General features: G+C 52.0%; 1 protein-coding gene across 1 annotated transcript in view; it reads right to left on the bottom strand.

The window, feature by feature from the left end:
- The window catches only part of KIF19 (kinesin family member 19), a 105,728-nt gene that overhangs the window by 4,070 nt on the left and 87,448 nt on the right, over nucleotides 1–14,210 (bottom strand). The window lies entirely within an intron of this gene.

Raw genomic sequence — 14,210 nt, 5'->3', positions numbered from 1 at the left:
ACTGAAGGTCTGACACTTTGATACCATGTGCGGTAGTCAGTGTATAGCTTTTAGAACAGTGTTAATTTGGTGTCCTCTAAATAACTCAATACAGCCATTATTACCTAAACCACTGGCAACAAAATTGAGTACACCACTAAAGCGGGATTTACACACAGCAACATCGCTAGCGATGTCGCTGGTGAAAGCACCCGCCCCCGTCGGTTGTGCATCACGGGCAAATCGCTGCCCGTGGCGCACAACATCGCTAACACCCGTCACACATACTTACCTGCCTAGCGACGTCGCTGTTGCCGGCGAACCGCCTCTTTTCTAGGGGGGGGGGCGGTTCGTTCGGCGTCACAGCGATGTCACTAAGCGGCTGCCCAATAGAAGCAGAGGGGCGGAGATGAGCGGGCCGAACATCCCGCTCACCTCCTTCCTTCCTCATTGCGGGTGGCTGCAGGTACGGTGATGTTCCTCGTTCCTGCGGTGTCACACATAGCGATATGTGCTGCCGTAGGAACAATGAACAACATCGTACCTGCAGCAGCAATGATATTCGGGAAAGGAACGACGTGTCAATGATCAACAATTAGGTAAGTAATTTTGATCGCTAACGGTGGTTCCTGCGTTTCACACGCAATGACGTTGCTAACAAGGCCGGATGTGCGTCTTGAATTCCGTGACCCCCAACGACATCTCGTTAGCCATGTCGTTGCGTGTAAAGCCCGTTTTAGTGAAAATGGCCAAATTGTGGCAGAAGTGTCAATATTTTGTGTGGCCACCACGATTTACAAGCACTGCCTTAACTCTCTTGGGTATGGAGTTCAATAGAGCTTCACAGGAGCCGCTGGATCCTGTTCCATCCTCCATGACGACATCACGGAGCTGGTGGATGTTAGAGACCTTGCGCTTCTTCACCTTGCATTTGAGGAGGCCCCACAAAGGCTCAATAGGGTTTAGGTCTGGAGACATGCTTAGCCAGTACAGCACATTTACCCTCAGTTTCTTTAGCAAGGCAGTGGTTATCTTGGAGGTGTGTTGGGTAGTTATCATGTTGGAATGCGAAGGGAGGGGATCATACTCTGCTTCAGTATGTCACAGTACATGTTGCCATTCATGGTTCCCTCAATGAACTGTAGCACCCTACAGCTGGCACCAAGCACGCAGACCCAAGCCATGACCCTCCTACCACCATGCCTGACTGTAGGCAAGATACACTTGTCTTTTTACTCCTCACTTGGTTGTCGCTACACACGCTTGATCTCATCAGACCACAGAACATGGTTCTAGTAATCAATGTCATTGGTCTGCTCTTCAGCCAACTGTTTGCAAGCTTTCTTGTGCATCATCTCTGGAAGAACCATTTGATGCAGTATGCAGCGTATGGTCCGAGCACTGACATACACCCCTTAAACCTTTGTAGCAATGCTGGCATTGGTCATACATCTGTTTTGAAAATACAACTTTTGGCAGTGAGGTACAGCACATGCACTCAACCTCTTTGGTTGACTATGGCGAGGCCTGTTCTGAGTGGAACCTGTCTTGTTAAACCTCTATATCAGTGATGGCGAACCTATGGCACGCGTGCCACCAGGGGCACGCTGAGCCCATTCTGCTGGCACGCGTGCTGTCGCCCGATGCTGCAGCTTTGGTCTGCTAGTGCAGTCGCACCGGCAGATCAAATCTGTGTTGGAGCGGAGGAGACATTTCTCCTCCACTCTGACACTCCTCCTCCCCCAGGCTGCAGGTGTGTTGCCTAGGAGACGGAGGAGCGTCAGAGAGCGGCTCCAGCGTCGTCTGCTGGCCGCGTGGGAACTGAGGACCCAGCGGTGCGCAGCGGTGGAGCGGGTGCAGGAAGGTAAGTTGTGTGTTGCTTTTTTTTTTTTTTTATAACTCATGTGCGGCTGTGCCAAAGTGGGGATGGGGGGGCAGCGCCAGCATGGGTTGGGGGGAACGAACATGCCAGCATGGGGTGGGGGAACGCACATGGCAGCATGGGGTGGGGGAACGCACATGGCAGCATGGGGTGGGGGTGGGGGAACGCACATGCCAGCATGGGGTGGGGGAACGCACATGCCAGCATGGGGTGGGGGAGGGGGAACGCACATGCCAGCATAGGGTGCGAGAACACACATGCCAGCATGGGGTGGGAGAACACGCATGCCAGCATGGGGGGGATGACATGCATGCCAGGATGGGGGGGAAACATGCTTGCCAGCATGGGGGAGGATGACATGCATGCCAGGATGGGGGGGAAACATGCTTGCCAGGATGGGGAACAATGCATGCCAGGATGGGGAAAACATGCATGCCAGGGTGGGGAAAACATGCATGCCAGGATGGGGAAAACATGCATGCCAGGATGGAGGAAACATGCATGCCAGGATGGAGGAAATATGCATGCCAGGATGGAGGAAACATGCATGCCAGGATGGGGAAAACATGCATGCCAGGATGGGGAAAACATGCATGCCAGGATGGGGAAAACATGCATGCCAGGATGGGGAAAACATGCATGCCAGGATGGGGAAAACATGCATGCCATGATGGGGAAACATGCATGCCAGGATGGAGGAAACATGCATGCCAGGATGGGGAAACATGCCACGATAGGGTACATTTACCAGGAAGGGGTACATTTACCTGGATGGGGGTAAATTAACCAGGATTGGGAACATTTACCAGAAATGGGGTACATGCCGGGATGAGGGAACATTTACAAGGATGGGCAATATGTCAGGATGGGGTACATTTACCAGCATGGGGGAACATGCCAGAATGGGGTACATTTACCAGGATGGAGGACATTTACCAGGATGGGGCCGTGATGGGGACAAATATACCAGAATGTAGGAAATATATATCAGGATGGGGGACATGTTTACCAGGAAGTGGCCGAGGAAGGGGGACATAACTACACATTGAAGGGGAGGGGAGCAACTCGTATGTCTTTATGGGATTTCAAGATGTTCAGACTTTGAAATGTAGATGTGGATTACAGGGTGACATCTGATTGCATTCCAGGCTAAAATGTCTGTCTAATATGCTGCAATTTTTTTCCAGAAAGATCAATCCAACTGCTGTGTCTGGAAAGGGCAGGGGCTCAGCTTCAATGTGTGGTAAGCAAGAGCGTGATGCCCCCTGCTGAAGAGAAGAGAAGTCTGCAAAGGTAAGATTAAAATCAATTCTTTATAAAATAGGATTGGTTGGCACTTCGGAAAAAAAAATGGGTTTAGGGCTACAGTTTGGGCACTCGGCCTGTAAAAGGTCCGCCATGACTGCTCTATATGGTCTTGATCACTGTGCTGAAGCTTAATTTCATGGGTGGTGGCAATCTTCTTATATCCTAGGCCAGTGATTGCCTACCTTTCAGAGGCCGAGTGCCCAAACTCCAACTCAAAACCCAATTATTTATTGCGATATGCCAACAGGGCAATTTAACCTGAATAACAGAACTTTAAAAGCATTTGACATGCTTTTGAACAATTATTATTTTTGATGTTGCATGCCTGCTGATAACTTGTCTAACCTTGGCTCATACTTTATAAGTTTGAGAGCAACACATGCAGCACTCAGGTCATCAGTTAGTCTGTTTCTGATGTCAGACTGTATATAATTCAAAGCTGAAAACAGCCCCATCCTGGAATAGATGTCCCCATCATAGCCCCATCTTGGTATACATGTCCCCATCATAGCCCCATCCTGGTATACATGTCCCCATCATTGCCTCATCCTGGTATAGATATCCCCATCAATGCTCCAACTTAGTATAGATGTCCCCACCATGGCCCCATCCTGGTATAGATGTCACCATCATGGCCTGATTGTGGTATACATGTCCGGATAATGGCCCCATCCTGGTATAGATGTCCCCATCATAGCCCCATTCTGGTATAAATATCCCCATCATGGCTCCATCCTGGTATACATGCCCTCATCATAGCCCAATCCTGGTAAAGATGTCCCCATCCTGGTATAGATATCCCTATCATGGCTTGATCCTGGTATACATGTCCCCATCGTACCTCCATCCTGGTATAGATTGTCCCCATAATGACCCCATCTTGGTATTTATGTCCCTATATTGGCCACATCCAGGTACATATGATGCCCCATCACGCTGCACACAGTAAAAAACAAAACTATTATACCCACCTTCCCTAGACTCCTACAATGTCCTCCTCCGATGCTGGCAACTGACTTCAGCGTGTAAATAGCGCAGTGCATGATGTCACACCTCGTCAGCAGCCGGCATATTTTCTGCTCCACACACCTGGAATTATGGGCTTGGGGAGCAGTGAATAATCGTTCTCTTTAATAGCGGCACATGTGACCGCCCAGCTGCTGCAGGTAGCCGACTGCTGGGTGGTCACATTTGCTGGTATTTAACAACATGAATATTCACTGCTCCCTACGCCCATAATCCTCCCTACCTCTCACCACCAGCGTCAGTGCAAAGAGGTGAGTGGGATTATGGGTGTAGGGAGCAGTGAATATTCATATCCCTAGTAGTTGGACTCATTGTAGTGCCTGAAGTCTAGGAACCTAGGAGAGTGAATGTTGGATTGAGGAGTAATCTATCCTCTGCTCCGACACAACTTTGAACTGATAGCGTGATCGTGCCAGCAGTTCAAAGCAGCAGTACGACTCTGGTTGAGGCACGCATGCCAACAGAGAGGGCTCTGTGTGCTCTCAATAGCATGCGTACCATGGGCTCGCCATCTTTATGTAGCACAACAATTCTTTTTTTCAGATCCTCAGAGAAGTCTTTGCCATGGGGTGCCATGTTGAACTTTCAGTGACCAGTATGAGAGAGTGTGTGAGGGATAACACCAAATGAAATGATAACACCTCCTCCCCATTCACACTTGAGACCTTGTAACACTAATGAGTCACATGACACTGGAGGGAAAATGGCTAATTGGGCAACCCTTCACCATTTTCACTTAAGGGTGTACTCTCTTTTTTGCCAGTGATTTAGACATTAATGGTTGTGTGTTCAGTTATTTAGAGGGCACCAAATTTACACTGTTATACATGCTATACACTGACTACTTCACATTGTATCAAAGTGTCATATCTTCAGTGTTGTCCCATAAAAAGATATAAGAAAATATTTACAAAAATGTGAGGGGTGTACTCACTTTTGTAATATACTGTACAAATATTTTCCTTTCATGATATGTTGGGCCTATTTTTTACATTATTTTCATATTTTTTTTTTTTTTTTGTTTTTTCAGTGGGAAAATAAATGAAATACCTGCCTGTTTTTCATATTTTTTACTTTTTTTTCATGACCACAAAGATACATTGTACATTTTGTTCCCTTTTCTGCAACTATTTTTATATATAAGTCACATGTTGTTGCCTTTTGTTTCCAAGGAGGGTTGGGCTCAGTGGTTTAACTAGAGTCTGATGGGCCCTTCCCCCCACATGAGATGTATGGGCCTTTGTTGCGTTCTAAATCCTAAAAGACACACGAGTTGCCCCCGCCCTTCATTATGTAGTAATGTCCCATATCCTATACAAATGTCCCACATCCTGGGCCACATCCTGGTATATTCATTCTCCATCCCGGTATATATGTCCGCCATCCAGGTATATATGTTCCCCATCCTGGTATATATGTCTTCATCCTGGGCCCACCCTGGTATATATGGTCCCCATTAAGGTATATATGGTCCACATCCTGGTATATATGGTCCACATCCTGGGCCACTTCCTGGTAAATATGAACCCGATCCTGGGCCTTTTCTGGTAAATATGTCCCCCATTCTGTTAAATATTACACCCCATCCTGGTATATTTATTCATTTCTTGGTATATATGTCCCCCATCCGGGTATATATGTTCCCCATCCTGGTATATATGTCCTCATTCTTGGCCCATCCTGGTATATATGGTCCCCATCCTGATATATGTGGTCCCCAATCCTGGTATATATGTCCTCATCCTGGGCCCATCCTAGTATATATGTTCCCGATCCTGGTATATATGTTCCCCATCCTGGTACATATGTCCACATCCTGGTATATATGTCCCCCATCCTGGTATACATGTCCTCATCCTGGTATGTACAGTATGTCCCCATTTTGGTATAAACTGCCACCCTTCCAGGTATATATGTCCATCATCCTGGCATATTTGTTCTTATCTTGGGCCCTTCCTGGTACATATATCCCCATCCTGGGCCCATGCTGGTACATATGTCCCTATCCTGGGCTTATGCTGGTACATATATCCCCATCCTGGGTCCATCATGGAATATATGTCCACATCCTGGACTCATCCTGGTATATATGTCTTTATCCTGGGCCTAAAAAGGAGACAGTTGCTCACTGCAGTGCTAAGATATGTGGAACAATGAATATAGGAATATACACATGCATTACTGCTATGAAAAAACATGTAAAAATTGAGATACTTCACACTTGTTGTTTTCCTATTAGTTTGATAGGAACCCAACAAAATGAGGTTGTCTTGCCGCTGGCTGTTGGGCTCACATAAAATCTAGTCAATTTTGTGTGTTAAGTATCTAAATTTTTACATGTTTTTTCATAGCAGTAATGCATGTCTATATTCCCATATTCATTGTTTCACCTCTCTTAGCACTGCAGTGTGCAACTCTCTCCTTTTTCTTACTATGTTTCATATTCAGTTTGCACCTGTTTACATTAGAAAGATAGGATGTGCCATCAGTCTTTTTCTTTTATCCTTGGCCCATCCTGGTATATATGTCTCCATCCTGAGCCTATCCTGGTATATATGTTCTTATCCTGGGCCAATCCTGGCATATATGTCTTCACCCTAGGCCCATCCTGGTATATATGGTCTCCATCTTGGTATATATTGGTCCCACCCTGGGCCCATGCTGGTATATCTGTTCTTATCCTGGGCCCCTTCCCATATGTATAGTCCCCATTCTGTCTGCAATGCATAAAAAAACAAACCCAAACATTCTACTCACCTCACTTCGCTCCCACACAACGCAAAGTCCTCCTCTTTAGCCAACGCACAGTTCCCGGCAGCTGACATCGGCGTTTGCGCTATGGTGAATGATGTCCCTGTCACATGCCTCCAGTCACGTGCACACCGACTTCAGTTGTCAGCCACTGTTTGGTTGGTAGCTTGTATTACAGCGCAGGGACCTGATGGGTCCCTGTGCTGTATGTAATGCATGTAAGCTGGATGTGTGCCCTCGGACGTACATCCAGCTGAAGCAGGCACTGGAGTCAGCAGGCCCCCTACATCCCAAGGCCCAGTTGCAGTCACGGCCTTTATGACCCCAATTGTTACATTCTTTATGGGGCTAGTTACAGCAATTTCGATTTCCCTCTGCTTTTTTTTTTTAGCAATTTATTTCCTCATTTTTCATTTATTTTACATATTGTTCCCCCCATAAGGTCATAAAAGTCCTGTGTGTGTGTGTGTGTGTGTGTGTGTGTGTGTGTGTGTGTGTGTGTGTGTGTGTGGTGGGGGGGGGGCATTTCAAAATTTAAATATTTATTTTATCGGATTTTGCCTGTAACTAGGTGTGATATATCAGCCCCAGTTATAGGGCAAATTCAGTCTCCTGCCTGCGTAGCAGAGCTGAATGGGTCTCTAAGGACCTAGCAGATCCTGTTCCTTCCCTACACCCAACGATCACATGATCACTGGATCCTTAGGAGAATGCACTGTTAGTGACTCCTAAACTGCCATCCTATAGCAATTGGGAAGTCAGAGGTGGTAAATATCCATCTCCACCTTCTCTATAAGGAGTCTTGTTGTGTCTGACAGCCGACTCCCCACTTTTCACAATCTTGTGCAGCTCATCTACTATACAGTGTGTCACAAACCACCGGGGGGGTCACTCAGAAATCCCCCGCGCTGGCTACCAGTACGTCACAATCGGGGGGTAACAAGTGGGGGTCACCCCTCCTTTATACCTCCCGACCGACAGACAGAGCACGTGACGCGCTCTCTAGCGCCCCTCTTATAGTCAGGCCAATTATGGAATTGCCCGACAATAAGCAAGGAGGCCGCTATACTACTTATGCCGATTATTGAAGGGTCCCCGGTGAGAGTAAGGTATATATTCCCCCGACCTCCGCGGGCGGAATATATAAAATCTCCCCGAATCTCACTGGCCTCCCCACAATAATCCTTGGCACAATTCGCTGCCACCAACCGATTTACGGTAACTATTAGCCGAACACACAGACGTGGGATTCAAGATCGAGATAACAGAACAGCCCAAGATTAATTATATAATTTAATCAGCCTAAAGCACACTAGAACTACAATATATACAATAGGGAATCTACAGAATATACATATGTCAGAGTACAGTTACAATCAAAGCATGGGTTACAAACAGGCATACACAGTTCCAGCAGTTACCTTGTTGCGTCTGGCCACAGGGGGGCGCTGTACCCAGGTTTCTAGGATCCTTCCCACAGATGTTTCCTACACGTGCCCCCAGCGAAAGAACACTGGAAAATGGCCGAAGTAGGGTTATCAACCTGGACAGATCCAGGTCCCCTCCTACCTTAGTGACCTCAGAGGGAGCACTGCCACTCCCCCCCGCTTTTAGTCAGAATTATCCAGAAAGGGGATTTTGGCTATAACTTTGCCTGGGAGCGTCGTAGGCGGACGCCAATGCTCTCATTGTGACAGTTATGAATTTAGCTACAGAACGAGGGGACTCATGACCTGTCTGCCAGTTCCCCATTGGCTGATATCACGCCTGGGGCATTTCCCAATGTCCTGCTCCCATAAAAAGGGTGTGCCGGCATCGTCCGCATGCAGAGACACCATTTTTATGGTTGCCATATTTATCGGAAATATGGCTTGCGAGATATGAACCATTTTTTACTGGAGTCGTTCTGTCTGGCTATTTCCATAGCCTTGCTAACTAGCTAGCAGCTCCTACTACAGGGTGACGGCAGGGAGTCATCCTGTGTCCATTGTTCCCACACCACCTAATTTCCATATCACAGGACATGGCCATGGAGGTGTAAGTGGAACACTGAGAACAAGAAGGGAGGGGGCACTGCCAGGGAGTGATGAGGGACTATGACTGGAGTCATAATTCATCTTCATATCCCGGGATTTGCCTCACACCTCCCCCCTTTTGAGGGCGCTAGGGGGCAGCACACTCCGGTGTTCCCCCGTGCGCCCGTCCGCGACCTCTCCTTGTCGGGACAGCCCGTCTGCGTTACCGTGGTCACGGCCCCTTTTGTGGCGAATGGTGAAGTTGTATTGCTGGAGCGCAAGGCTCCATCGCAACAATCGCCCATTCGTCCCAGAGACGGTGTGCAACCAGCTGAGGGGATTGTGGTCCGTCTCCACGATGAAGTGGCGCCCGTATAGATAGGGTTGCAGACGCTGCAGGGCCCACACTATGGCCAGGCACTCCTTCTCCATCGTGGAATAGGCAACTTCCCTTGGTAACAGCTTCCTGCTCAGGTACAAGACTGGGTGCTCTTGGCTCGCAGAGTCCACCTGGCTGAGCACCGCACCGAGGCCGAAGTCACTGGCGTCGGTCTGTACTACAAACGGCCGCGTGAAGTCGGCTGCCTGTAGCACGGGCGGGCTGGACAGGGCGTCCTTTAGGGCCCGGAAGGCTGTCTCGCAGTCCATTGTCCAATCGACTGCAGAGGGCAGCTTCTTCTTGGTGAGGTCCGTCAAGGGCTTTGCCAGGCTACTATAGCATGGAACAAACCTCCTATAGTACCCAGCGGTCCCCAAGAAGGACATCACCTGCTTCTTGGTCCTGGAGGTGGGCCAGGATGCGATGGCTTCCACTTTCTCAGGCTCGGGCTTCAGTGTTCTCCCACCTACCCGGTGACCGAGGTACTGGACCTCGCTCATGGCCAGCTGACACTTTCCCGGCTTGATGGTCAAACCTGCCCGGTGGATCCGCCTGAGCACCTGTGCTAGATGCTCTAGGTGGTCCTCCCAGGTGGGACTGAAGACGGCAATGTCATCTAGGTACGCGGCCGCGTACCCTTCAAGTCCCTTGAGCAGGGTGTTGACCATCCGCTGGAAAGTGGCAGGGGCATTCCTCATCCCGAATGGCATCACCGTGGACTCGTACAGTCCAAATGGGGTAATAAAGGCAGAGCGTTCCCTGGCCTTGCGAGTCAGGGGGATCTGCCAATATCCCCGGCTCAGATCCATGATGGTCAGGTACTGAGCCCCGGCCAACTGATCGAGCAGGTCATCGATGCGTGGCATTGGGTACGCATCGGCGACCGTGACCGCATTGAGCCCCCTGTAGTCCACGCAGAACCGAGTGGTTCGGTCCTTCTTAGGGACGAGGACTACAGGCGAGGCCCAAGCGCTGTTGGATGCCTGGATCACCCCCAGCTTCAGCATCTCGTCAATCTCCTGGCGCATGTGTTGCTGCACCTCCAGGGAGACCCGATATGCTGAACGCCGGATCGGGGGATGATCCCCAGTGTCCACGTGATGGACAGCCAAGTCAGTCCTTCCGGGCTGGTTGGTAAACAACCCCCGGAAGGGGAGGAGGGTGGCCCACAGCTGGGACCGTTGGTCTTCCAAGAGCTGGTGGCCAACCTCCACATCCTCAATGGATCCGCCTGCCCTAACCTGGGCTAGCATATCCAAGAGGGTTTCCGCTTCTCCCTCCTCGGGCAGGTTGCACACGGGGAGCGCACATGCCTCCCGCTCATGATGTGCCTTCATCATGTTCACATGGAAGGGCTTCCGCCTTCCACGGGCAGGGTCCAGGGTGACCAGGTACGTCACAGGGTTGAGCTGCTGGTACACGAGGTATGGGCCTTCCCAGGCTGCCTGAAGCTTGTCCTGTGGTACGGGGACCAGTACCCACACCTTTTGACCCACTTGGTAGGTCCTCTCACAAGCGTTCTGGTCGTACCAACGCTTCTGATCGGCCTGGGCTTGAGCCATATTGTCGTGTACCAGTTGCGTCAAGGCCTGCATTTTGTCCCGGAAGCGCATGACATACTCGATAACCGACACTCCAGGGGTGGCCAAATCCCCTTCCCAAGCCTCTTTCACCAGAGCCAGGGGGCCCCGCACACGTCGCCCGTACAGGAGCTCAAACGGTGAGAATCCTGTTGAGGCCTGTGGAACCTCCCGGTAAGCAAATAACAGGTGTGGGAGATACCGCTCCCAGTCACGCCCATGGGAGTCGACCAACATCTTAAGCATCTGCTTTAAGGTGCCATTGAACCGCTCGCACAGGCCATTAGTCTGTGGATGGTACGGGCTGGCCACCAGATGTCGCACCTGGACTTGCTTACAGAGGGCCTCCATCAGCTGGGACATGAATTGGGTCCCCCGGTCAGTGAGCATTTCCTGGGGAAAACCCACTCGGGAGAAAATCTCCAGCAATGCGGTGGCCACCTTGTCAGCCCGAATGGACGACAAGGCCACTGCTTCTGGGTACCGGGTGGCATAGTCCACTACCGTCAGTATGAAGCGTTTCCCGGAGCTGCTGGGGATGGCCAGCGGGCCGACCAGATCCACAGCCACCCTCCTGAAAGGCTCATCGATGATTGGCAGAGATACCAGTGGGGCTTTGGGGCGTGGCCCCGCCTTCCCCACTCTCTGACAGGTTTCACACGAACGGCAGTAGGCAGCCACATCGGCCCCCATTTTTGGCCAGTAGAAATGCTGGTTTAACCTGGCCTTGGTCTTAGCGATCCCTAGGTGTCCGGCCATCGGAATCTCATGTGCGATCCGCAACAACTCCGTCCGGAACGGATAGGGTACCACCAACTGTCGGTCCCTGGGCCACGCCTCCGGTGAACCCTGCTGGACCGTGGCCCGGTACAGCCGTCCTTGGTCCCAGACCACTCGCTCCGGGTCCGAGTCCGAGGGAGGCTGTGCCGCCTGCTCCTTAAGAGCTTTCAGGCTGTCGTCAGCTTCTAACGCTGCCTGAAACCCCTGACTAGATGTGGCCAGAATCGACGAGACTGTCACATCTTCAGTCAGTACCCCGGGACCTGTGTCCTGGCCTCCACCTGACTCGGCTGCCCCTTGGTCAGAAGGGGAAGAGCTATCGGACCTCCGGGAGGCCCCTTGGCTTCCAGCACTCCCACTGCGGGTGACAGCGGCCACAGCCGCTGCGACCGTGGGTCGTGCCTGCTCCTCCTCCGTTCCTGACCAAGTCGCCGGTTCAGGCAGACCTACCTGGCTTCCTGACACCCCGGTTGTGGGGGAACCATGCACCGAGATCTTACCTGGGAGCACTTCCGCTCCTGGACCGGCCCCAATCTCACCTGCCTGTTCCCCTCCTGCAGCAACAGAACCCCGCTGTGAAATCTCTGGGGACCCCACATTTGCTGTGGTAGCCCCCACCCCACACACTGGTCCTCCCCCTGCAGCACCCTGCTCTCTGCTTATCCCTGCAGAGGGCAACAGATCCCAGCTCACAGGCTGGTTACTTGTAGAGGCATTGTCACACCTTTCTCTGACCCCCTCCCCTGTCACAGCTGCAGCTGTGTGTGTGTCTATGGTGTCTGTGCAAGCAGAAATATCAGAGTTCACTCCCTCCTCCCTTACATCATTCATAGATAACACATTAACATTGTTAGGAGTCATGTCAGTACGGGCTGAAGGTTCAGCCCTTGGGGGGGGCCCAAACTGGGAGGTTATCTGCCCCAAATCTGTCCCAAGTAGCACGTTTGCAGGGATCCGATCAGTTACCCCCACCTCCCTCACCCCCCGCCCTGCGCCCCAGTCCACATAAATGTCAGCAACAGGCAGCGCCGGGTCAGTGCCTCCAATCCCGGAGACAGCGAGGGTTTTTCCAGGGATCAAGTCTTGGGGGGACACCATCTCAGGCCGCACCAGAGTCACCTCCGAGGCGCTGTCTCGCAGTCCTATGGTCACAGACCGGCCGACGGTGACAGGTTGGAAGCTGTCCAGGGACCTACCACCACCCCCACCCACACAATACACCTTGGGCGGCCCTTGGGACGGGGACGGAGCCGGGGCCTTGGGACGCTGAGGGCACATGGCCTTGAAGTGTCCAGGTAGGTTGCACTGGTGGCACCGTCTTGGCTCTGCCACGGGCCTGGAGAGGGGAGTTGAGGGGGACACCCCCTGCAGTCTAGGGGCAGGTGGGGCAGTCGCAGAATTCATCTTACCCCCTCTCCAGGTGCTGCTGGTGGCCGCTCTCCTGGCCTCAGGGGCCCGGTTGTTGGTGTAGTCATCGGCAAGGGCAGCTGTAGCCGTGGACCCCTTTGGCTTCTGGTCTCGGATGAACTGGCGGAGATCCTCAGGGCAGTTCCACAAGAGTTGCTCCGTGATGAACAAGTCCAGGATCTCCGGTCCGGTGGAAAGCTGCAGGCCTTGGGTCCAGTGGTCGGCAGCTCGGGCAAGTGCCCGCCGGTGGTCAGCCCAGGAGTCCTTTGGTCCCTTCTGTAGGCTCCGGAACTTCTTGCGGTAGGACTCTGGAGTGAGGTTGTACTGTTGGATCAGGGCCCGCTTGATGGTGTCGTAGCCCTGATCTGCCTCAGCAGGCAAGTCCCCAAGGATATCCAGGGCCTTACCCCTTAAACGGGGGGTCAGGTATTTGGCCCACTGGTCCTTGTCCAGATGGTGCTGCAAGCAAGTCCGTTCAAAAGCAGTCAAGAAAGAGTCCAAGTCTCCATCCTTCTCCAGCACTGGGAAGTCCTCAACACGGACCTTTGGAAGTTTGGTGTCTCGAAGGTCACATGTGGCTGATGAGGGCCGGAGCTGAGCTAGCTGCAGCTGGTAGTCACGGTTTGCCTGTCGCTCTCGCTCTTCACGCGCTGCCTGCCGCTCTCGCTCCGCAGCCTCACGCTCTGCGTGCCGCTCCGCAGCCTCAGAGTCACGCGCTGCCTGCCGCTCTGCCCTGCGCTCTGCCAGGAGTTCCTTGTAGCCCTTCTGGTCTCCAGCCTGGAGAAGGGCCATAGCCATTTGAAGAAGGCTATCCGAGCCTCCCAGGCTCGGTGGAATGGCACGTGGTGATCTGCGGCACGCTGCAGAGCTAGGCGATTCACTGTCCCTTTCAGAGCGGAGGGCTGGCATCTGGCTCGTTGAGGAACCTTGGGTGAGCTCCTCCTCATCTTGTCCAGCAGTGCCAGGTTGCGCAATGTCCTCGGCAGAACGGTTTTCTGGCGTCGAGCTCCTGGAGGACTCGTGGGCAACCTCCTCATTGCTGTCCACAGCACCGTCCTCCCTCTCTTCGGCTCCTGCCTTAGCATTGGCCAGTTGCATAGCTC

This window comes from Anomaloglossus baeobatrachus, chromosome 5 (genome assembly GCF_048569485.1).
Source record: "Anomaloglossus baeobatrachus isolate aAnoBae1 chromosome 5, aAnoBae1.hap1, whole genome shotgun sequence".
Lineage (NCBI taxonomy): Eukaryota > Metazoa > Chordata > Amphibia > Anura > Aromobatidae > Anomaloglossus > Anomaloglossus baeobatrachus.
This window is presented reverse-complemented; position numbering and strand designations above follow the sequence as displayed.